This window comes from Callorhinus ursinus, unplaced genomic scaffold (assembly GCF_003265705.2).
Source record: "Callorhinus ursinus isolate GAN/ISIS: 27379988/994484 unplaced genomic scaffold, GSC_fseal_2.0 scaffold12, whole genome shotgun sequence".
Classification (NCBI taxonomy): Eukaryota; Metazoa; Chordata; class Mammalia; order Carnivora; family Otariidae; genus Callorhinus; species Callorhinus ursinus.
The window spans coordinates 40,557,593-40,583,399 of record NW_027397074.1 but is presented as its reverse complement, the minus strand read 5'-3'; the positions used below and the strand labels follow the sequence as shown (position 1 = coordinate 40,583,399).

The window sequence follows — 25,807 nt, the reverse complement described above, 5'->3', positions numbered from 1 at the left end:
TACTCAGCCTATAAATGTCAGGATACGGGTGAGACATTACAATGCCTCTAGTTTAGAGGAAGAACATTCCTTCCATTATGGTTCTAGTAATTTCCTCAAACAGGAGACCTGACCATTTGCATCCCTCACCACTGCCCACCTTTTTTGTTTTAACAATCTGTGTAAAAGAGATTCTATGTCTATGTAAAATACCTAGGACAGAGGCTGGCACACAGTAAGTGCTCAATAAATGTTCGGGTATTTTTCCCCCTTTGCATTCTTCTTCCCACCTTCCAAGCACAACTGGAGACAGCACATTTTCACAAGCTTCACCTTGATCTGAGCTTTGAGATCCTGTTCATTCCGGATCCTTCTACATTTGTGCTGAGTTCTGAGCCCTTTTTCCATTTTTGTATGTGTCTTTTAAAAATAAGGACTCGCCCCCAAACCCTCTGATAGTCACAATGTTTTCTACAGATGTTTTTTCTTCTCTTTCTCTTCTAGTGTGTGTGTGGCGGGGGGCGGCCGGGAGAGAGAGATCGAGCATGTGCAAATTCAGGCAGGATTTTCTTTCCTTGAATCCTCCACTCTTTGTGAGACCTATTATTCCCTTTTAGGGTATCTAATCCTGAGTTTCATTTTAAAACTTTTATGCCTACCTTTTCCTTAGCCATTTGAAAACAAAAGATCAGTGCACATATTTGAGAACATTTCCATTTTCCTTTGTATCAGTGTGCTTTGATTTTAGGTTGCAGAAGTTGAGTCTGAAGCAAGAGAAAAGGGTTTATTGAAAGGATGCTGGGGGGTGCTCACAAACTTAAAGGAGAAAGGACACCCTAGGTGTCGGGAAGGGCAGTAGTCAGGCCAGCTCTAGGAATTTGGGAAAGGCTTGCATAGTGAGTGACTCAGCGTCAACTGCCTGCCTGTGTGGCTTTGCTCTACGCTCATGTCCTGGCAGTGAGACTGGCCAGGGTGATCAGGGGGTGTGAAGACCTGTGATCAGCAGTCCCACTAGAACTTCATGGGCTTGGATAGCACAGGTGCCTAAAGGAAGGAAAGCCAGTGAGAAATATCTACACATATCCACCCCGCTTTCTTGGCGATGTTTGAAACTACTGTAGAGGTATCCTTCATTTCCATATTTTTGATTTGTTCATATCGAAGGCTAGAAAAATAATTTCTTTCATGACTGCCTGTTATCTGCTCTAAACTCTGCCTGCTCGAATCTTCAAGACTTAAGGTGAGCAATAGGGAGCAGGGGGGAAGAACAGGTTTATGTGGGGTGGGAAAGATGGTGAGTTTGATTTCGGATTTGTTGTTTGGAGTGCCACTGGGACAGATGGGTAGTGCTGCCTAATGCCCAATTGGAAATATGGGTCTTGAGCTTATAATAAAAATCAGGACAGAGATTGTAGATTTGGAAATTACTATTCATTTGATATTTTAATTAGATATTCAGGGAGCAATTATTAACTCCCTACTACATACCCAGTGGTTTTGAGGGCTAGATTCACAAAATTGAATAATTTAAGAGAGTGATTCTTAAGAAACTTATTGTCTTTAGGAGACAATGGACAAGTAAGTCAATAATGGTGATATAATGTCCATTAGGGCAATGTTTGAGGTTTACCTGGGGTGCCAGGGAAATACAAAGAAAGGGCACTGAAAGTGGTTCCAGATCCTTTGCCTGGCTGTCACTTGCATGAATAGGGTATCTTCCTATTCCTGACTCTGCTTTGGTCATTAGAATGTATTCCTGCCCTAGACCCGTTATGTGCTCCTGCTTGGTTAGACCTACCCCAGTGCAGCCCCTGGACTGGTCTGTACCATCTGTAGCCTCCTGTGGTCCTACCATTGACAACAGAATACTATAGGGGTAGAGATTTTGACTAAACATAAACCACTGGTGATAATAAAGATATTCCATTAAAAATATATTAAAGATATGCTGATATAAGCCCAAAAGACTTTTTAGTTGGTATCTGTTATTTTTTGATACTTCTGTTAATTTCTTAATATCCATTAGCCAACCCCTTCTTTTTCAGCCCAATTAACTACCACATAACAAAGGTATATTAAAAAAAAAAAAACGCTCTAGTCATGCAACCAAAATTACTATTTTAGCTGCACTATTTAACTTCATTAGGGCCCTGGAAGAGATGACCTAGAATAGAAATAATTCAGAATTCATTTCCAATGTTCTCAGCTACCAAATCTCCTCGAATGCATATTTGTTCATTAGTTTTAAACACTTGTTCTGAACATAGAGTACACCATGATGTTTTTGCAAGGCGTGCTCACACCCTTTTTAGTGCTAATGCTTAATCTGCATTATTTTTCCCTTTTAATTACATTGTATAAAAATTTGCTACACGTCAGTCTTAAAAGATGTTAATGGGTATTGTATAATAGTCTGCTTTTTCCAATGATATAAACTACCCTTTTTTGGCTTTAATACTTTATTATCTTTTAGTAGAATGTTTGGTGTTTAAATATTTATGTATAAAAACTTATTTATCAAGTTTTGGGAGAAATTTCAGCCATGAAACTCATGTGCCATCTTCACCAAGTTAAGATGTTAAAACAAAATTAAGCCAGGAATTTTAAAGACAATTCTTAACTCCCTATCTTTCCCAGTCTACCATTTCCAGGGAGTCTTGACATTTAACAGGTAACAAGAGGTTGGGAGAAGAATCGAGGTATTATGATGGCTCAATAGCCACCAGTCCTTACCAACCTACTAAGGTTCCCAGGAGAATGGGCTGTGCAATGTCACAACTCCTGAGGCAATCTGGTTCTTGGAACACATGGCTTATTTCCTCCAGTCTTCATACACACCAGTACAGGTGTCTACAGAATCTAAGGTGTTCTGGGGCCCACAGGTTCCTTGTGCCCCCCCCTCGCCCCCATAACTCAGCTGTTTTTCCATGGGCTTGACATGTTTGTCCCCTTCTTAAACACCCAAACTCCATCTAAGTTTCTGTCTCTATTTTATAGCCTAACACTATCTTACTTGTATAATTTTCTTCCTTTTTACCGTGCCTGCTCTCCCAGAATCTTTCTGATCCAGAATCACTCTTTTTTAAAAAAAAAATTTAACTTTTGCTTGTGGGAAAATGCACATGACATAAAATTTACCAACCTAACCACTGTTAAGCGTACAGCTCAGTAGTGTTAAGTACGTTTCACACTGTTCTGCAACCAATCTCCAGAACTTTTTTTATCTTAAAAAACTAAAACTCTGTACCCATTAAACAGTAATTCCCCTTCCCCCCAGCCTCCTCCCTGCCCCCGCCATCCCCTGGCAAACCCCATTCAACTTCTTGTCTCTGTAAGTTTGACCACTTGAGGTACCTCATATATGCGAAATCATACAGTATAAAAATGTCTTTTTGTGACTGACTTATTTCACTTAGTGTAATGTCCTCAAGTTTCACCCATGTTGTCGCATGTGTCAGAGTTTCCTTTCTTTTTAAGGCTGAGTAATATTCCATGGCAAGTCTACACCACATTTTGTTTATCCACTGATCCATAGGTGAATATTTGGGTTGCTTCTACCTTTTGGCTATTGTGAATAATGCTGCTGTGAACATGATGTACAAATAGCTCTTCAAGAACAGACTCATTCTTTTTGATAACATATACTTAATCTATTTAAAAAATGCTTTTTTGTTATGGAACATCTCAAACATGTGAAAAGGTAGAGAGAAGAGTATAACGACCTTCAGAATATCTGTTGCTCAGCTTTTACAGTTACCTACTTGTAACTTGTCATCATATTTCTCCTACATCTCTACCCTCAGTACCTCCTCTGGATTATTCTCAGGCAAATCCTACACAGCCTACAGTTTCATCTGTGAATATTTCAGAATATGTCTCTAAAAAGAATAAGAACTATTTTTAAAGGTAAAGATGCAATACTGCTTTCACACCAAAAAAATTAACAATAATTCCTCACTATCATCAATAAACCAGTTACTGTTCACATTTCCCCAGCCAATTATTTTTTAAAAATTTTAAACAGTTGATTTGTTTGCATTGGAATCCAGATAAAGTCCATACATTATGATTGGTGCAAGCCATCTGTTGCCCCTCTCTTTTCCTTGAAATTTTTTCTAGGAAGCTGTTTTTAAATTATCATTAGTATTCTGAGGAGTTTTGTGAACTTAAGATTTTGTTAATTGTGTCCTTGTGGTTCATTGAACATGGTCTTTAGTCTACTGAATTTCTTATAAGTTAGTAGTTGGATTTAGATGCTTGATCAGATTTAGAATCAATTTTTTTTTCTGTTAAAACTAATTTGTAGATGGTGTGTTTTTCCATTTGGCAGTACTTGATGTCTGCTTGTCTATTATTGTTATTATTATTGAGTAGACTCATCAATTCATTCAGAGTTGCAAAATGAAGATATTCTAATTCTGTTTTTCTTTCTTCATTATTAACTAATACAGTTCCATCCAAAGTATGTCCTTTCATCCATTATTTAGTTTTCCTGAGATACAGTTCTCACAGAAAAGGAAGGATAAATGCTCAATTATTTTCCTTTGCTTACAGTTTTCTAAGCAATGAGTTGGCTCCCTAGGATTCTCCAAAGGTGGCCAATGAGATTTTTCTTCTTTTAGTATAATTTTGAACTCACTGACTTAAAACATACTTGATGTGTTTGAATTCACTGCACTTATTTTCATTATTGAAGTTGGTCCTTGATACTTTTTGCCATGACCTGAAAGTCATCAATAGATTCAGAATTGTCTGTTATGACAAGATATTCCTGGCTCATTGTGTACTTTTCAGCTCCTACAAAGAACTTGGGTTCCTTTATTAGGAAATGGTATTTAAAGACCACAGTCTGGTTATTGCCATTGGACTGGTTTTCAGTGGAAAGAACTGGCAAATAGGCTTTCCATTTTAAAGATAAAATCTATTTTCAGTTCATATTGATACTTGCAATTCAATTTCAGGTCTAGAGTGTTTTTAGTTAATTTCATGAATTTTCTATCTGTATGTTCTTTTACTTTTTTTTTTTTTAAGATTTTTATTTATGCATTTGTCAGAGGGAGAGTGAGCACAAGCAGGGAGAGAGGAAGAGGCTGAGGGAGAAGCAAGCTCCTCGCTGAGCAGGGAGCCCGATGCAGGGCTCGATCCCAAGACCCTGGGATTATGACCTGAGCTGAAGGCAGACACTTAACGACTGAGCTACCCACGTGTCCCTGTATGTCCTTTTACTTAATGCCAAAAATAATTAGTTTTCAATGATATCAGTATAATTTCCCTACCTTTTCTTTTATTCCATAATATATATACAACAGTCTTAGAATAGGAACATCAGCACTATCACCAATAATAAAAATACTAAGAACAATTTAAGATTTTTTTTTTCCTACAGTTATTTTTGTCATTAAGATATATTCCGCTAGAGATGTGTACAATAGAGTTACCGGGTTTAAAACTGCTTGGAAAATTTCTTCCTTGTGTGCTTAGGCCACCAATTAGATAACAGTTAAATTCTATTGTTCTGTTTGACTTTTATTTTTGGGTATTCTAAAAAACTTGTTTCGTAATCATGTAAAATACTTAACATGGTCCAAAAACCAAGTCAAAACAAGATATATTTTTAAGAGTTTAGCTTCTTTTCCCACTCGTTCCACTAGAGTGCCTTATAGGTATTTATTTTAATCCATTCTTTATTTTAAATCTAATATTTATTTATTTTACTGATTGAATATATCCCATTTGTACCAAAAATACAATTAAAAAATCCCCAAATATAAAATATTTGCTATTTATATCATTAGTAATCAGATTACCAAGTTTTAGGAGATGATTCTGATGGTAGACGTATAATGAAGGAGAGACACACAATATGGCTATGAACGGATGAGAGAGTGAAGAACAGTATGAGGTGAGGGTGGTAGAATAAAATGAGAGGAAGTTGGCTTAGATCTGACTTAGATTTCGCAGGAACACTGGGCTGGTGTGTTGAGAAGAGGCTGGAGGGGAAAGGGTGCGTGTAAGGAGACCAGTTACGATGTCAATGAGCTAGTGAGAGAAGATGGTGGCTTGCACTAGGGTGGTAGTAAGAGAGGGGAGAAGTGGTGGGACTCTGGACATATTTTGAATATGGATCCTTTGGGGAAAGAATTTAATTCACGGTAAGAAGGACCCAGGGCTATTTGTAGGTAGAGAAGAGGAAGAACAGGGAAAACAAAATGAGCGATTTCATGAAAACCTCTCTAAGACACTGGAACAGAAGCAGCCCCGATTTGTGACCCCTACAACCATGTGACACTGACAGGGGTCCCCATGGGACACAGTCTCTGGTGTGTCTGCCTGGAGAGGGCAGAGCCTGGTGGGAGATGTGGTGTAGAGAGGCAGGCCAGAACAGAGTGAAAGGAAAAACATGTGTGAGTGCTTGAGACCACACCAGAGACTCCAAAGGGTAGCTGGCACGGAGGGACATACTTTGTAGTCTGTCAAGGTAGTCATGAGAGTCCGTGAAATTTGGATCATTACCTTTGATGGGACCCCACTTGAGTCTACCGACTGGTGATGGTGAAAGAATGATGGGTGCAGATCGGGTCTACTTGGATGGAAGGATTGACATTGGTTCTGCTCCCACAACCATCATAAGAAGCGAGGCCTGTCAGTACTGAATCAGATTGCCACTGAGTAGATGCATAACTGGTTAAAAGATTGGCTCAATGATGGATCGGGTCAGTCTTCTGGAGCATGTCATATCTGCATGGCAAAGATGCCATGACGAGAGACCCAGGAAAGTGACAAGCCACGAACAGTGAGCATAGCTACTTGCAACCACAGGTGGTCTGCCACCCCTTCTCCATGAGTTGGCACATGGTTGCTGCTGTGTTCATGTGAAGGTGGGTGTGAAGACAGTGGTACCTACTCCCTTTCCATTCTCCCACATCCTAGACTGCCAGTGCACAGAGGTTTTTCAAAGTGTTCTGACCCTTAAAGTAGAGATTAATAGTAATGGTTAACCCAAGTGGACATCTCACAAATTCTCATCCACCTGTGCTTGAATTATTCAATGAAACATGTATTGAATGTTTATTAGATGCCAGACACTAGGCCAGGCTCTGAGAACATTGAAATAAATAAAACATGCCCCTGTCCTTTTGGAGTTAAGAGTTCAGTGACAGGTGGCTGGCACAGAACATAATTATTTCTGTACAATGTGGGACATCTATGGAAAGTCGTGTATAAGCTGCTTTGGCGGGTATGGAGGCAGGACCTCAACCCACCGCAGGGTTGAGGAAAAGCTCCCTCAAGTAGGTGAGGCCTAGACTGTGCTGGGGGCTGACGGGGTTGGAGCGGGTCAGTGGAGGGATGGCGACATAGAAACAGGTCTCCCAGGGAAGAGCAGGAGAAGCACAAAATGATGCGTGAGCAGTCCTCAGAGGGCGAGGCAGGAAGTGGCTGGGGCCTAGGCTGGATACTCAGCAGAGGCCCTGCTTAGAATGCCTTAAATGCCGTCCTAATGCGCTTGGACTCACTCTGGGGCTGCTAATAAGCCACTTAAAGGCTTTCGGGGCAGGGATATTAGGAATGAAGAGCACATAGTAGATATGAGATCTATCTGTTTGGTATCGTTTTGTGACCAGAAACAAAACAAATATTTTCCTTATGTAAAATTCAAACATTACTAAAATCCATAATGTGGAAAAGTGAAATTTCACCCCCAAATCATTGATGGTTTGGTTATAACTCCTTCAATTTGTTTAATTCTAAAAATGACTTGTGATTATTATTGGGGGGGGAGGTGAAAATCAGATAACACCATGATACCTTTTTGCAACTAGCTTTTTCATTTTCAGTGTATTTTGGACACATTTGCATTTCCCCATAGATCTACCTTATTATTACTACTTTTTTAGATCTACCTTAAAGAAGCAGTATATAGGGGCACCTGGGTGGCTCAGTCATTAAGCGACTGCCTTCGGCTCAGGTCGTGATCCTAGGGTCCTGGGATCGAGCCCCGCATCGGGCTCCCTGCTCGGCGGGAAGCCTGCTTCTCCCTCTCCCGCTCCCCCTGCTTGTGTTCCCTCTCTCGCTGTGTCTCTCTCTGTCAAATAAATAAATAAAATCTTAAAAAAAAAGCAATATATAATCTACTGCATGAATGAAACATTTTTTAAACTATTTATCGATGAATACTTGGATTCTTCCCAACTTTCCTTCCTTTTTAAAATTTTTTACTAAATCAAAGTAATCCATATATCTAGTTTAAGAAGAGAAATAACACCATGGGTTTCTGACGGAAAACAGGAGTTTCCTGTCCCATCCATCCTCAGTCCCCCTCTCCTCTCAGGCAGCTCTTATCAACTCTTTTGGTTGTTTTCTTTAAGTGCTGTTTCTTGATTTTTCAATTTTAAATGTTATTTATTCATATTCTAAAATGGAAGATAAGAAATAAGCTCTCTTAGACTCCGTCACCGACACGTACACAAAACACTTGCCTTTATCTCTTCTTTCCAGTGGAGTTATATTCATATTTTCAATTAAATCAGTATTCAGTGTTGGCACTATTATGATTACGAAATTATTTTTCAGAGTTCAGCCCCTGGGTTTCCTTTACACACACACACACACACACACACACACACACACACACACACACACACTCTTTCTCTCTCTTTTTCTGTGAAGCAGTCAATAATTCTACCCCAAACCTTTGCCAAACTGCTCTAACATCTCCCCGTGTGTTCCAACACGTCACGTGTTCTAGCAGTTCCACTTTCTTCTTGGAGGCATCCTTCCAGGGGTCCTCCATCATTCCTGCTTCCCCTTGGACGGATTCTTCCCTGGGCTGCTGAGCAGCCATTGCCTGGAACTTCTCATCTCCATCATCCTGGGAATTCCCCTTTCTCCCTCCTGCTTTGGGGCCACTATGTTCTTATTGCCATATCTTCCTTTACTTGGTTTACTTTCTTGTTTTGGTGCAGTGCATCCTCCAGTAGATTCCTGAGAAATATCTTAAGGAATTTCAGGAAATATTTAGGAGGCAGAATTCACAAACTTGATGGTCGGCTGGATGTAGGGTGATAAGAGAGAGGAAGGAATAAGAAATGATCCCTAAGCTCTTGTCTGAAGTGTCTAAATGGCTGAGTGCAGAAGAATGGGGCTGGGTTTGAGAGTGGAGTGAAGACACTGAACGCAGCGAGTTTCCTGAGATGTCAGGCTCAGCAGCTAGCAGATATCTATGTGCATTTCAGGAAAGAGGCCAGAGATAGAGATCCTGAATTTGTACTTGTCCATCTGGATGTGGTTGTTAAACAATGAGAGTAAATGAGATGGGTTGGGAAAAGGATGGAGAGCAAGGGTAAGATTGAGACAAGGGTAAAGGCCAGTTACGCACGAATGTTTAAAGGGTAAGCCAGGCAAAGAGCCCATAGATGAAGGCTGAGAAGAAACCATCCATCAGAGCAGTAGGGAAACCAGGAGGAACCAGAGCCAATGGGCAGTAGAGACAGATTATAGGAATGTACCAAGCACAACAGAGAATTTGAAGGAGGAGGGGGTCTGTTAAGAAAATGGTAAAATGGCAAAAAGATAAAAATAAAAATGTGTACTGCAACATTATTTATAATAGCAACAACTGGAAACAAGCTGTACCATTCATCCTCTAGGGAACATGTTATATAAATAATGATACACGTAGTCACTGGAAGATTATGCCCCTATCAAAAATTACACAGATTTATGCTTACTGACATTTATACTTATTGTTCAGGAAAAGCAATGCAAGTCACTGAAAAACGAGTATTATATGTTCCAATTTATGTAAATCTCTATACACATAGCCATCTGCTTGTGCATGTAGGCATAGACTAGAGAGATGTTTGGGAGAATGTTCACCAAAATGTTAATGGTGATTATCTCTGGAAGAGGAGAATAGGGTAAGTTTTATTTTCTTCTTTGCATTTAAAGTATTGCTTAAATTTGTTACAATAATTATGTAATAAAAAAAATAAAACTGCATATGTAGGAACAGAGAGAATATAGGGAATCTTTGTACTTTCTGCTCAATTTTGCTGGTAACCTAAAACTGCTTTAAAAAATAAAGTAAAGTCTAATGAAAATTTTTAAGCAATGAAGTTGTTATTAGAAGATACAATGTTAATGATGTTAAATACTGCAGAGAGACTGAGTAGTTCAATACTGTGAAGTAGGAACAGAAGGTATGTTAGAATGAGCTGAGGAGTGAATGGAGCTTGAAGATAATGAGACGCCAAAGATCTTTCTAGAAGCTTGAATGAGATGCAAGGGTGAGAGATAGTGTGATAGGTAGACTTAGACAATAACTCCTTTCTTCCTCCAACTTCCCCACTCCCCTCCTTTAATTCATTCTGAACACTGTTGCCAGGTAAATTCCCCAGAAACCACATTATCTCATCACTCCTATCCCAGACTTCAGTGGCTCCGACCCAATGAAGCTGAAATGGCCTGCTTGCCTTTCAGAGGCCTCCATAACCTGAATTTAATCACCATCCCCATATTAACCCAGCTTTTCACTCAAACCAATTAAAAAAAAAATCTTAAATGTATACTTCCTGACCATGTATTATAGGCCAGGCGCTCTTAAAATCACTCTTTAAAATTGTATATCATTTACCGGACAAAGTCATTATGGTCCCTGCCCTCATTGTAGTTATAAGCCAATGAGGATGTCAGACTTCTATACGGCCGATGGTAGCAGAGAGTAATATGGCCGTAACTGATTAATGTGCAGCAGTGTAGCCCACATAGCAAGGGGCCACTGATGCCCATATTGGCATCTGCTGTTGCTTCTGTGGTCCACCTCATCCCTTCTTAATCCTTCTTAAATGCCTAGATCCTCCTAACCTTTCATATCATAGATCAAGTCTAATCTTGACACCTTTCTTCTTATGATTTGCATGACACTGTATTATGATTCCTTTATCTTTTTGATCATACGATATCTCCTATTCTTAGTTAACTGCGTGTGTGGATGCACGACCTCTTCACAGTGACTGTGAGCTTTGAAAGCTGTCACAGTATCTAGCACAGGGTTAAACACGTAGCAAATGTGCAGTATGGAACTTATCAGGAAGCTGCTCACCCAAGATCCTTAATATTTAGAAACAAAATAAAATTAACGTTGAAGGTGGTTTATCTGAAAGCATCCTAATGTAACCTATAGGTAACAAGAATTTTGAAGGGCAGAAGGGAGGGGGTAACAGGATGGTGGTGGTTGCTAGCGCCGCAGAAGGACAGACTTCAAAATGATGAAGAGAAATAGAGAAAAAAAATTGGTTGTAGTCAGAACCCAATCAAGATGGCATATACAATAAATAAACCCAAACTCAATTATTATGCATGACAGAGAATAAAAGCTCAATTATTATTCAAGACTGGTAAAAGCACAAGTATGGTCTAAGTATGAGGTGGCATTATGAGTCCATGGTTAAAGAGACAATTGCAATAATGACTATGCAAACAGAAATAGGAACTTGCCAAGGCTAGGAAGGCATCTTTATACATACTGTCCTTACAAGGATATCACATCTAAATTTTATCTTAATATTTAAAAAGGAATGTGTACGCATCACGGAGCCCTGTCTCCCAAATTTTATTCCACTGCACATTAGATCAGCAGGATGTTAATAATGGGTGTTCCATTTTTAACATGGTCTAATGAAACTGGAAAATGTTGTTATAGAAGACCCTGAAATCTTTTGATTAAGATGATGTGAAGGACCTATGAATAGAGTTTAAAAGAGAAGAGATTGTTGTTTTTTGTTTTTTTTTTTTCGGGAGTAAAATAAAACTGAGGAGAGAACAAGTGGCTCTAAGTAGAAGGAGGGTTATTATAAGCTGGGTACATCACAGCTGCTTTATCTCCATAAAGTCACAAATTGACATGGTGCAGCTAGAGAGAGTTGGGTTGGCAACGGACCGCGGCGCCACACAGTGAGGGCGCCGCACAGTGATGGTGTAAGAGGAAAATATTACATTACTATTACGAGAGAACCTATCATCTTCAACTTTGGACACATGATAGGAAAGGCCAAAAACCATTTAAGGATGATTTATGCATCTTGCTGCCTGAAGCTGGCAGGGAGGTGACCCTCTGAATTTTTTCTCCCTCTAGAATTCCGTGAATCTAGCACTGTGAACCCTAGAATGAGGGGTATTACTGTAAGATCCGGTTTTAGCTCTTCTGCCACCAACCTACTGAGCCATTTATAAGATGATGATTATGATTTCTCACTATCATAGAAGAATTTCCTCAAGATTAATTACACAATGCTTGTAAGGAGCTTTCAGCTCCAGGGAGAAACACAATGCAAATATTTATGGTAATAAGTTGAACCATAAGAAATTCTGGTATTTGACCATTGATGGTCTATAAAAATGGCAATTTCATGTGGTTTAACTCAAAATTCATCATTCATCAAGCCTCTTGTGTGGCAGGCATGGGCTGGTTCTGGGGATATAAAGATGATTGAGACATTGTCCCTGCCCTGAGGGAGCTCTCAGACCAGTGAGAGAAATGGACACTTGAATAAAACACTGCAATGCAGGGGGACGGGTGCCACAGTGGAAATATTACAAGACGCTGGGGGCAAAAGAGAGAGAGCCAGTGATTCTGTTGGGCCAGGAGGGGAAGCCCAGAAAGAGGCAAGGAAAAGGTGGCTTTGTTGAGGACGTGACATTAATTTAGACGGGATCTTGAAGGCTGAGGAATTCACCAAGTGGGAAGGACCACTCTAGGCCGAGGAAATAGCTGTATAAAAACAAAGAGGTATGAAAAAGACTTTCTGGGGGAAAAAATTATTTAAATAAATAAGATAAGGAGATATTAATCAAACCCTCTGTAACTCATTCCTATTAGAATGTCCTCTTATTGAATATGAATTACTATTTATCCAATTTTGCTCTTGTTTACTAGGGATCTTACAAGTTTATCAGACGGCTACAGCAGAGGACGCCTTTCAGCAGAAAAAGAGAGGAAGCTGGACAGGTTTCCTGGAGGGCTGTGTGCTACAAAAGGAAGGGGCTTCATCCTGAGGGTGCTGAGGAGGCACTGGAGAATTTTAGGTAGGGTAACGACATGATCAGCTCTGGGCAAAGAAAGACCACTGTGGTGGTTTCACGGGGGAGAGGTGACAAGCAGATGCTGGCAGAAGTAAGGACAACAGTTGGGGGACTGTGGAGAGGAGAGGATCCTAGCAAGCCGCAACATTTAAGGGACGAGAGCCGTTTGGGAGGCAGAAAGAGAACTGAAGAAGGCAAGTTACCAAAGTCAAGGGAGAAAAAGGCTTCAAAAAGTGAAATACGTTCAATGAGATAGAAACTGAACACTATCCCTCAGATCTAGAAAGTGGTCATTGGTTATCTTAGCAAAAGCCGTGCCAATGGAGTGGACAGAAGTCCCATGTCCATGGATCAAGCCTCAAATGGGAGGTAAGGATTCTTTGGAAGCAAATCTACTTTCAAAGAAGATTCATTGGGAAGGAAAGAAGAGCATTCCTTTAACTAGAAGGGGCTATAGAATGGCTTATGGTTGTTGGTTACTGGCATTGGTTTTGTTGTTTTGGAAAGAGTGGAGAGGCTTGCGCAGGTGTGAAGTTTAGGGCAAGAAACCAGGGGGACAGGAGGGGCAAGCTTGAGATCACGGAGAGGGAAGATGCAGTGGTTTCAAACATCCAGGAAGGTTCCTTCTTCCCTCGGTCTGGAGGGGAGTTGGTGAGCGTGGATACAGATACGGATGAATTGGTAAGACTAGACTAGGGGGTGGGAAGGAACATCTTTGACTTCTTGTTCTCTGGCCAGTGGAAGCAGAAGTTACCAGTGGAGAATAGATGGGTTGGGCTGAGTTGGAATAGGGGAGCTTGACTGCAGCACTGGGGACTGAGGTGGCTACGGAGAGGCGAAAGGCAAGGCAAACTTGTAGGAGCACTGATTGCCCAGCAGAGAATGAAAACCATAAACTGTGGTGACTGTGATTCATATTTGTGTTATTTTTTTTCCAAGCAGTGTTTGGCAGCACAGATGCAGGAGACTGGGAGGAAAAGTGGGGCTCCTGAGCGGGGGTGGAAGGGTGGTGAGGGGGGAGGGTCACTGAGAAGGAGTGGTTGACTAGATGAACCGGCATGATGACTCAGGGTACATGGGACAGGAAGTAGAGCCTGCGGATAACTGCTGGGCTTGGGGCAATGGGTGGATGCAGGAGACCTACCAGAGGTCTTAGGAGGTCTCCGCAGGCAGGGACAGTGAGAAGAAAGAAAGAGAGGGAGTTAACTATGTAAAGGGATTTGGCTGAGGAGTGGCTGGTCAGAGTTCAATGTCCATGGTGGGATACGACGAAGTCCTAACAAGAATCCTGGATGGCTGCCAGAGTGAGGTGCTCAAGGAGGGCACAGATGAAGGTGGACGGAGCTGAGTAGATTACGAGACATTCAGGCAAGAGTAGAGATGAGTATTTCCCCGAGATATTTCCTTGCTCAGGATAGTGGGAGAGAGAAGGTAGAGATTATAGATCAGGTTCCAAATTATTATTTAGGAAAACACACTCTTTAAGTTTAGTCCCTCTTTGAGAATACTCTTTAGCCAATTGGATTTGTGTGCCACAATCTCCTCCTGTAATATTTACTTCCTTATCTTTCCTTGTAACAGGATTAGAAATGACCTTTCTTCAGTGGTTAAGTGGGGCTATGGCTCGCTTCCTTCTCTTTCCCAGCCTCTCCCGCTTCCCCCTCGTTTGCTACCCTCTGAGGCTGGTGGGTGGGTGGTTCATCAGCAATTATCTCTGCTCTTGCCAATCATCATTCACCTGCCTGAGGAGCAATGCCAACAGTTTTAGGGGCCACAGAAGTGTACTTCTATATAGGAGTGGCCATTTCAGAACCCAGGTCTGGCTTTTCTTTTTCCGGCATCCTTCACCCCGCCAGGGCGCAGAGGTTTCTAAGTGGTTCTACCCACACACGAGGGAGTTGTCTGTCTGCCAACCCAGCCCGCTCCTGCCAAAGCTGCTTGACAGTTCAAAGTGCACAGTTTGAAATAGATTTTTCATCAATATAACATATTAAACTTTTAACCCACAGAGGAACAGTGCAGTTTACCATTTTTTTTTTTTTTCCTTTAGGAGAGGGTGGTGTCCCAAACATCAAGCTTTGGGATTTTCCTGTGGACAAACGTTGAGTGGCTTCACTTGAACTCCTCTGTCTGTCACAGGCCTTCCTGCTGCAGGAAAAGCAAAGCCGTGTCAAGTTAAAAGTTCTGGGGCTTCTCATCCAGGATCATGACAACCCAGTTTAGCTTGCTTTTCTGTGATAATGCAGGGCCTCTTTCGGAGTCTCGCTCAGCCCCCTCTGACATGAGTCAGCATTTCTGTGCTTGTTCAGCTTCTAAGGTTACTGAAGCACCAAGGGGGGCACAGTTCGTCCCGAGTCACGCCGCAGGACCGTGGCAGGCTAAAATCAGCCCGAGAACTTGTTTCACCAGGCAGTACTCCTTGAACCTTTGTGCGTCTACTGGATGCGGTTATGTTGACACTGGTCCTACACTTCTGTCTTTAAATAGTCCAGTGGCAATCATGTTTGTAAGTCCCTTTGTGGGTTCAGTGCAGGACTGTGTGAAGCTCAGACTGCAGCTTGAAAGGATTCTGGCAGTTTCTGCCAAATATAATAATACTTAGATCGAGGAGTGAGAAAAAAGCTGCAAGATGGCAGGGGTATCAAGCGCAGCTGAAACAGGAGAGCTCTTCCTTTGCCTTTCAATTGGCCGTCAGAACCGACACTCTTTTTTTTGCCTCTGGAAAATTCTTTTCAATCCCAAATCATTTTTCCCTTGAAATAATTAGATTGAATGTTCATGATGCAAGTATACCCATGTGCACGGCTGTTATGAGTCTCCAGAAACAATTCATGTTCCAATGTGCCAGGATTTAGAGCCAGAGAAGAGGGGTGGTTTCTGATTAATGATGTGCTAAATTTATCATGCATTTTCTTACCTTCTTTTCCTTGAATGTAATTTTGAAGAGACAGGAATCCAACGGAGTGGATGTGGTCTTTTGTTGCTCACAGCTTGTGACTTTCTTCCACATTAAAAACTGTAGCCCTCTTTCACTAACAGTTGCTCACAATATTATTGGTAGCCATCATAAACAAGAAATACACAGTGAAGGGCCTTAGTCAGCAAATTTAGGATTTTAGAACAGAAAGGGGCATTGGAAGCCATCTGGTCCAGCCACCTACCCAGAGTGGGCATCTGTTCTCCAGCATTCCCAGTAAAAGAATTAGCTCAGTGGTTCTCAAAGTTTGTTGCACATTAGAATCATTGGAGGAGTTTTAAAAACCCCAAATGCTGGGGCTCTACCCCACATTGATTAAATTAGAATTTCTGGGAATGAGGCCAAGACATCAACATTTTAAAAATCTTTCCCAGGGCGCCTGGGTGGCTAGTTGGTTAAGCGACTGCCTTCGGCTCAGGTCATGATCCTGGAGTTCTGGGATCGAGTCCACATCGGGCTCCCTGCTCGGCAAGGAGCCTGCTTCTCCCTCTGACCCAACCCCCTCTCATGTACTCTCTCTCATTCTCGCTTTCTCAAATAAATAAATAAATCTTTAAAAAAAAATAAAAAAATAAAAAAAAATAAAAAATTTTCCCAAGGATTGTAACGTGCAACCAGTTTTTGACCAAAGATCTAGCTTCTGCTTAGCTGTGTCCCATGATAAAAAAATCTCTGCTTTGTGGGTGACGATTCACTGCTCAACAGTCCATTCCTATTAGAATTAATAGGAATTAGTGCATCCCTGGAGGCCATCTAGAACCAGTCATCTCCCTCCTTCCCTGGCTAGCTCTCCAAACACGTGAAGACAGTAAACAATGTGCGACGCACTAAACTGTATTAGCTATAACTTTGTCCTTCCTACGGCCCAAAGTACCAATTTAAATTACACTCTTAGATTATACTATTTCACAGTGTGGCCATGTGGCTTTTGATCCACTATTTGGCTATTATCGTGTCCTAGCTTCATTATTTTGACTTCTTGATGAAACAGTTCGACAACCACAGAGAAAAAGGTTAGATTTCTCTCAAAGTTTAAGCGAACCGATTTTTGAGGAGCCAATATGGGATGTGAGGTGTGTTTCCCTCCTTCCCATGGGCTGTCATGTTCCCAGCAACCAGCTCTTTCCTCCTCGGGACCCCGAACCGCCTGTCTCTTTCCTGTCGACTTACTCTCATTGGGGCCCTGCTTGCTTTTGCTCTCCCTTTTGTCAGGATGTGAGCCTGGGTGGTGGCCAGGCCTGTAGGAGGTGTGGCGGAAGGGAGAAGCAGGGAGAGAAGAGGAAGATATCACTGTCACACCCCAATTCAGGAACTCAGCGGCCGGGTCACAGAGGCCTGATCTAGCACACGTGAGAAGAGGCTCAGTTCTGGAGTCATTATCTTCTAGGTTGGAGTCCTGGTTCCCCACTTACTCTAGGAGCAACCTTTGGGGAGAAGGGAACTTAGCCTATAGGAGCCTCAGTTTCTTCATCTGTAAACCAAGGGCGACAACTGTAACTTCTGCGGAGCAAACAGGTAATCCTTGTAATGTACTTGGGTACAAGGCCTGGGGTATAGCTAGTGCCTAACAAGAATGAGCTCTTATTGTCTCATCTCCCCATGCCCCCAGTCTTGTCCACAGGCCAGTCACCGACCCTTTTCTAATCCAACCCAGGCTGCCCAGCAGCACCGCTAACCCTAACTTCTGCCAGCCTCATCACCGAGGACCTGTCTTGTGCTTAGCTTAGACTTACAAGTCCAGCTCCTTGCCATTCACCACCTCACCTGGGCTCATAATGCCTCCCACAGGCACTGAGAACAAAACAACAGCCCTTAATATTAGCTCTCATTCCACTGGCTCCCATGGGTTGGAAGGGAGAACCGGTGGCAAAAATCTTGCTCCTGATCAGTTTTTCTCTTTTTTGCTTTCACTTTTCTTTCTCAAGGGGCCATATGAAATTGCACTTGGAACTGTAGTTTGTCCTTTCTTTAAAGCCTGCCAGGAAAATCATTAAGTTTTTAGTGAGCGCTGGAGGATATCTTATTTCCCTTTCCATTTAACAAACATTAAATTTTTGACCAGGGTTTCCTGAACTCCACATGCTCGCAAGATGGCTTTTGTTTTCCTGGCTGCTTCATTTCATTTTGTCAGTACTGCAGCAAAGCTCTGGGAATGGGATCTGTTAGGGCCATGTCTCCACCAGCCAAGATTTGAAGGGTGCAACAGATTGAAAATTTTCAAACTGCAAAACAGTGCTTCAAGTATGTGTTCAGTGAGCAATGAAAGGCTTCCTTGCAAGAGTCCTTGCTCCCTCTGTTGGGTAAATGGATGACTTTCCAGGGATGCCGCATAAAAGAGTGATTAAAAAAAAATGGCTGTAGGCAGCCGCAAGATGGATTCTTCAGCCCAGTATACATCTCTCGCTGTTTAAAAACAAGTTTAAATTAGGTTCTCTAACCATTCAGCCACATCCCCTGATGTCTGTACATGAGTCATTCCCTAGTGAAGGGAAAGGAGGTTGGTATGTTAAGTGTTGCTCAGCAGTTCTCAGGAACCTGGCACCCCAAATGTCAGGCTGGTTTTACATGGGTCATATTTAAATTATTACCATTGGTTTTTCCAGAGTGTTTCTAAGCAAGCTGCAAAAAGAGAGCAAAAAGGGAAAAAAAAAAAGCACAAAATGCCACCAAGAGATAAGGAAAAAATTTTTTTGAAGATTTATTTTATTTATTTATTTTTAGGGGGAGAGAGCATGAGAGTGGGGGGTCAGGGGGAGGCAAAGGGAGAGGGAGGGACTCTCAAGCAGACTCTGAGCTGAGAACAGAGCCAGATGCAGGGCTTGATCTCACAACCCTGAGATCATGACCTGAGCTGAAATCAAGCGTTGGAGGCTTAACAGGAAGCTTAAACTGAATGAGCCACTCAGGCGCCCTGAGAAAAAACCGTTTGACCGTAAGTACTCAGAACCACTATAAATAAAACAAACTCCAGTACTACTCTCACTTCAAGTTACAATCCCTTGATTTTTTTCACTCTGATTTCCATTTACTTGACTCTAAGTGGGCAAATCTTTCCTGGTATCAAGTGGGCTTGCACCCCTTCATCCAAGGACATGAATCTACCTTGCTTGCCCAGGCAGGTAGACACATCCACAAACTCACTTGCAGGTATAACTACATGAAGAGGTCCCAGCAGCTAATCTTGGCCTTAATATATAAAGAGACTGTACATTCTATATCCACTCTCCAGACGGGAGAGTGCCTCTTTTTTGAGTTGAGTTTTTGTTTCCTGTAGTGGTGATGGGCTCACCACTGATCCACCTTTGGGTGGGCAGTAGCTCAGTGTGTGGTATTACAGAAAAAAGCAATATTGACTTTATAACACCATTATGGAACCAACTAACTATGTCAACCACGTTAAGATAATTAGCACCACCTTAAGATAATTAACACACACATACACTCACAAACATGTTAATGCTGCCCTGGAATAGACATTACATCATTTTCTTTTATGTGATCTGTTCATTCATTTATTTGTCAAGCAAATGTTAATTCATTCATTACTAACACAGATTGGAAAAGATGCGACAGCACATTTACTCTTTCTGAAATTCATGTACTGAGTCTCTCTTGCCCTTGAGTTACATGGATACCAGGATAAAACAAAATCAATATTTGTTCTATTCATCCTGCATAAATATTTTCCCAGACAAGTGGCTATTTACCATACTGAGTCAACATACACTGTTGGAATATCAGAAAGGTTCTCTCGAATATTTGCTCTTCCCATGGGTCTGGTAACATGGCCTAGGAAACTACCCAAAGGGGAGGGGTACAGACCTTGATTGTGTGCCTGTCACAGTGAGTCACTGTGCCATCCATTTACAGACATTGTAGCATTTCATCCTCACGAACACCCTAGGAGATAGCTACTATGATTCACTTCATTTTATAGATGAGGATACTGGGGGTCTAAAAAGGTTAAGTAATTTTCTTAAAATGTTCTGCTCTCATGTTTCAATGATACAACATTTTCCTAATTTTTCCCTTTCTTCTCCTTCTCAGCCTTTTTACTATTTCTTTCTCCTTCCCCCTTCATCCGTGGCTCAATTTTGGACATTCTCCATCTACATTCCCTGGTGATCTCATTCAGTCAATGGCTTTAAATACTATTCATGTGCTCACAGCTCTCCAGTTTGTATCTCCAGCCTCAAATTCTCCCATTGCTGCTAGACTTGCATATCTAACTGCTTACTTAGCATCTACACTTAGATGATGGGCAAGCATCTCCAAATTTGTATGTGCAAACTGGAGACCTTGATTTTTTTTTTTTTCTCTGCAGATCTCTTTCTCCCTGATTTGAACCACTTTCATAAATGGTTCTACCATTCATACAATTGCTCATTAAAAACAAATAAACACCCCTCTTTTCTTTACTACCCCCCTAATCAATAACAAAAAGTATATTGTAAGTCTGTTTGCATTTTTCCATCTCTACCTTTGCCTAAACTTTGCCCCCCAAAATACCTCATCTGCCTTTCTCCTTCTCCTTGCCTAGAATGTAGGTTTTCTTTTCTTTTTATGGCCGAAGATGTGGCATCCATTTGAGCATAAGAGAAATGGTGCCAGCATCACAGGGACATTAGCTCTGATACACTAGATACAAAACAACACCTTCAGATATCATGTTCTGAGTGAAAAATAACTCATTTCTTTAATCCCAAATAGTCATATTATTTTCTTATTATTTGTAGGTGAAAACATTCCTGATAAATGATCTCTCCCCACCCCCATCGATCCATATCCACACAGCATCCAGAGAAGTGTTTTGTTTTGGTTTTTTAAACATAAGCAAGATTTATTCAGTAACCAAATATTTACTGAACACATATTATGTGCTATGAATGCTTCTAGGTGCACACAGATACAGGATACACCAGTGAACAAAGCAAACAGAGTTGGGACACACTAGTGAACAGAGCAAAGACCCTTGTTTTTGTGGAGGGCAGAAATATAATAATCATGTAAATAAGTGAATTACTTGTATGTTTGAGGATGATGTATGCTATATGGGGAGAAAAGGAAAAATTATAAAGCAGGGTAAGATTGATCAGAAGTGAGGGTTGCAATTTTAAAGTGTGGTCAGGATGGATTCAATGAGAAGGTGGCATCTGAGAAAAGACATGAAGGGCCTGGGTGAGAGTGGAGATGGGTTGGAGTTACCATCAGCTCAGATGAGGAAGGCTGAGTACAAATCAGACTTATGGAATGAGATGGACATTTCAGTTTTAGATATGCTGAATTTTAAATATCTACCAAAACATTTGAGAAGAGATGATGTTGAGTAAGCGGTGGAATGCATGAGTCAAGAATTCAGTTGACAGGTCTGCACAGTGGAGAAAAATTTGTGAGTCATGGCCTAGAGATGGTATTTAAAGCCATGAGATTGCATGAGATCACTAAAAGGGTGAGTTCTATTAGAGTAAAAAAGACTAAGTCCTAGAACTGATGTGTTGCCACTTTAATAAGCTGGGGAGAAGAGGAACTGGCAGGGGGGATTGAGAAGATGCAGCCGGTGAAGTAGGAAGACAACCAAGAAGCTGAGGTGACCTAGAAGCCAAATGAAGAAAGTGTATTAAGGATGAGAGAGTGATCACTGTTACTGATTGTCAAATAAGGTAGGAACTTAAAACTGATCATTGGCTTTAGCAACAATGAGGTCATTGGTGACTTGACAAGAACAGTTTTCATGAATTGTTGGGGAAAAAGCCTGAGCGGAGTGTGTTTGAGAATAGGAGGGGACTAATGGCAGTTTCTTTGAGATGTTTTGTGCAAAGGTCAGAAAAACATTAGAGTATACCTGGGAGATTTTTTTTTTAAGGTGGGAAAATAACATGTTTGTATAATGATGAGATGATCAAGTAGAGATTTAAAAAAATGGATGATGTAGGAAAAAGAGGGCTTGCCACACAGGGCCAGAGAAAGAATACTAGCTTTTGGTCAGGAAACAGAAGCAGGAGCGAGGGGAGAACCTAGGCCAGAAGACTGTACTGGGGCTTCCTGGCATAGGCAAGGCAGGGCAGGATAAACAGTTTAGGATTGGCTAGTTTGAATAATTTCAGGGGACTCTGGGCTATAGGGATAGTCTCTAGCTGTCTGGCACCTGGTCCTGGGATGATTGAGGCAGAGAAATATTGCCTCCTGGAGTGCACAGAACAGATGGGGAGATAGGACTCTGGATTTGTTAGTTTATATTACAAAGGCATGCTCATAGTTGAGTCTTTTGCTATCTCTAAGAACTGACTAGCCATGGAGGGACTAGAAAGGTTTTTTAAGATGTCAAAACATCTTGAGATGCCTGGGTGGCTCAGTCGGTTAAGCGTCTGCCTTCGGCTCAGGTCATGATCCCGGGGTCCTGGGATCGAGTCCCACATCAGGCTCCCTGCTCAGTGGGGAGTCTGCTTCTCCCTCCGCCTGCAGCTCCCCCGCTTGTGTTCCCTCTCTCTCTCTCTCTCTCTCTCTCTGATAAATAAATAAATATTTTTTAAAAATGTCAAAACATCTTAATGTACAGAAAATTAAAAACATGATTAATGCACAAACACAACTAAAATGCCTGGACATCATATACAAAACTAACATAAAAAGACCCTGAAAGGTGGAGAGAAGAAAGCAGATTGGCAAAGGACCTCAGGACCCAAGGACCAAACTTGTGGTGACTTTCCTGGGTTTTCCTTTTGCCCCATTTATTGCAGACTTGGAGCTGGCATCTGGAAATGCCAACAACAGGAGCAGACAAAAGAAGTCCCAACAAAACCCTGCTCTTTCTAGTAAAAGGATCAGGAAAAGGACAGTCTAGCAAGACAAAAACTTTTAGACAGTAACTACTTCACTCCAGCCAAACACCAGAGAAACAACACTGTGACTCTACCCCACCTACACCTGCAAAAGCCAAGCAGGAGACTAGACTTCCAACCTCACAAGGCTGTAACAAGGCAGCTTACCTTTCCTGCTGGGGTGGTGCCAGAGGAGGCCAAGTGGGGACTCAGGGCTTTTACCCCACTGGCCAGTACTGAGGCCCACTCTTTCTGCAATGCCAGTGGAGACCACCTAGGGAGCAGGAACTCCCACTCCCATGCAGCAGTAACAAGAAGTAACCCCTTCTCTCAGGGTGGACGACTTAAGTCCTAATATGTCAATAATCACATTAAATGCAAGCAATCTAAAAAATAAAATAATAAAAAATATAAATGCAAGCAGTCTAAACACACAAATTAAAAGACAGAGATAGAGTATATTAAAAACCATAACCCAACATATGCTGCCTTTAAGAAACTCATTTCAAATATAAAAATAAAGGCAAGTATGGCCCTTTTACAAAGATGGTGCCGAAGGCTAAGAGGGAAGCCCCTGCCCCTCCCAAAGCCGAAGCCAAAGCAAAGGTTTTGAAGGCCAAGAAAGCGGTGCTGAAAGGCGTCCACAGTCACAAAAAAAAGAAGATCCGCATGTCACCTACATTCCAACGACCCAAGACACTGGGTCTGCGGAGGCAGCCCAAATATCCTCAAAAGAGCACCCCCAGGAGAAACAAGCTTGATCACTATGCCATCATCAAGTTCCCCCTGACTACTGAGTTCAGCCATGAAGAAAATAGAAGACAACAACACACTTGTGTTCATTGTGGATGTCGAGGCCAATAAGCACCAGATCAGACAGGCTGTGAAGAAGCTCTACAACATTGACGTGGCCAAGGTCAACACCTTGATCAGGCCTGATGGAGAGAAGAAGGCATATGTTCAACTGGCTCCTGACTATGATGCTTTGGATGTTGCCAACAAAATTGGAATCATCTAAACTGAGTCCAGCTGGCTAAACCTAAATATAAATTTTTTCACTAAAAAATAAAAAAATTAAAAAAAAATAAAGGCAAGTATGGAAAAAGATAGGGCATGAAAACATTAATCAAAAGAAAGCAGGAGTGGCTATATTAATACCAGGTAAGGTCAATTTCAAAGCAAAGAAAATTACCAGAGACAGAGAGAGATATCATATAATGATAAAAGGGTCAACCTATCAAGAAGACATAGTAATCCTAAGTATGTATGCACCAAACAACAGATCTGTAAAATATATGAAACAATAATTGACAAGACTGAGAAGAGAAACAGACAAATTCACAATTACAGTTGGAGACTTCACTATGCCTTTCAGCACAGATAGGATAACCAGAGAGAGAATCAGGATGGATATAGAAGAATCCTAACAACATTATCAAGCCACAGGATTGAAGCAACATTTACAAGATACTCCACCCAACAACAGCAGTATCCAGTATTATCTATCTATGCAAAGATAGATAATATCTTGGATCATAAAACAAATCTTAACAAATTTAAAATAGTTGAAATCATACAGAGTATGTTTTTGGAACACACTGGAATCAAAATAGAAATCAATAAGATAGCAAGAAAATACTCTAAATACTTGAAAACTAAATACACATTTTTAAGTAATCCATGGGTCAAAGATGAAGTCTCAAGGGAAATTTTAAAAAATACATTGAACTGAATGAAAATGAAAATACAACATGTAAAAATTTGTGGGACATAGCTAAAGCAGTATGGAGAGGGAAGTTTTCAATACTAAACACATGTATTAAAAAAAAAGGAAAAGTATCAAATACCATTATATAAGTTCCCACCTCAAGAATGTAGAAAAAGGAAAGCAAAGGAAGCCCAAAGAAAGCAGAAAGAATAAAATAACGGATTAGAGTAGAAATTGAGGACACTGAAAATTAAAAAAATTGAAAAATCAATGAATCAATGAAAGAACTGGTTCTTTGAAGAGATCCATAAGATTGACAAACTTTTTGCAAAAAATTGAACAAAGGAGAGAAAAAACAATTACCAATATCAGGAAGGAAACAGGGGAAACGACTATAGATCTTGCACAAATCTAAAGGATAATAAGGGAATACTATGAACAACTGTATACACATAAATTTAACAACTTAGACAAAATTAACCAATTCCTCAAAAACCACAAACTACCACAACTTACCCGACATGAAGTTGATAATTTGAATAGTTCTATACTAAGGAAATGAACTGTAATTTTAAAACCCCCTAAGACAAAATCTCTAGGCCTAAATGGTTTCACTGGAGAATTTTGCCATAGATGGAAAGAATAATTAACAATCAATTCTACACAGCCTCTTTCAGAAAATAGGAGGAAAAACTTTCCAATTCACTTTTTAAAGCTAGTATGACTTAAAACCAAAGATAGCATAAAAAAAGGAAAATTATAGACCAATATCCCTCATGAATATAGACACAAAAATCCGTAACAAAACATTATTAGCAAATAGAATTTAGCAACATATAAAAGAATTATATACCATGACCAAGTGAGATTTATTGTAGGGCACAAGGCTGATTCAATATTTTAAACTAAATCGATGTAACCCACTATATTAACAGGCTAATGAAGAAAAATCACATGATCATATCCTTCAGTATAGAAATGTATTCCTTGCCATTGATGATAAAAAATAAAAAACCGGGCGCCTGGGTGGCTCAGTGGGTTAAGCAACTGCCTTCGGCTCAGGTCACGATCCCGGAGTCCCGGGATCGAGTCCCACATCGGGCTCCCTGCTCGGCAAGGAGCCTGCTTCTCCCTCTGGCCCTCACCCCTCTCATGTACTCTCTCTCATTCTCGCTCTCTCAAATAAATAAATAAATCTTTAAAAAAAATAAAAACAAATAAAAATAAAAAACCTCTCAGAAAAAC

At 41.0% G+C, this 25,807-nt stretch overlaps 1 pseudogene; it reads left to right on the top strand.

The window, feature by feature from the left end:
* Positions 1–23,394: 23,394 nt before the first annotated feature.
* LOC112825232 (large ribosomal subunit protein uL23 pseudogene) lies at positions 23,395–23,903 on the top strand (annotated as a pseudogene).
* The last annotated feature ends 1,904 nt before the right edge of the window (positions 23,904–25,807 follow it).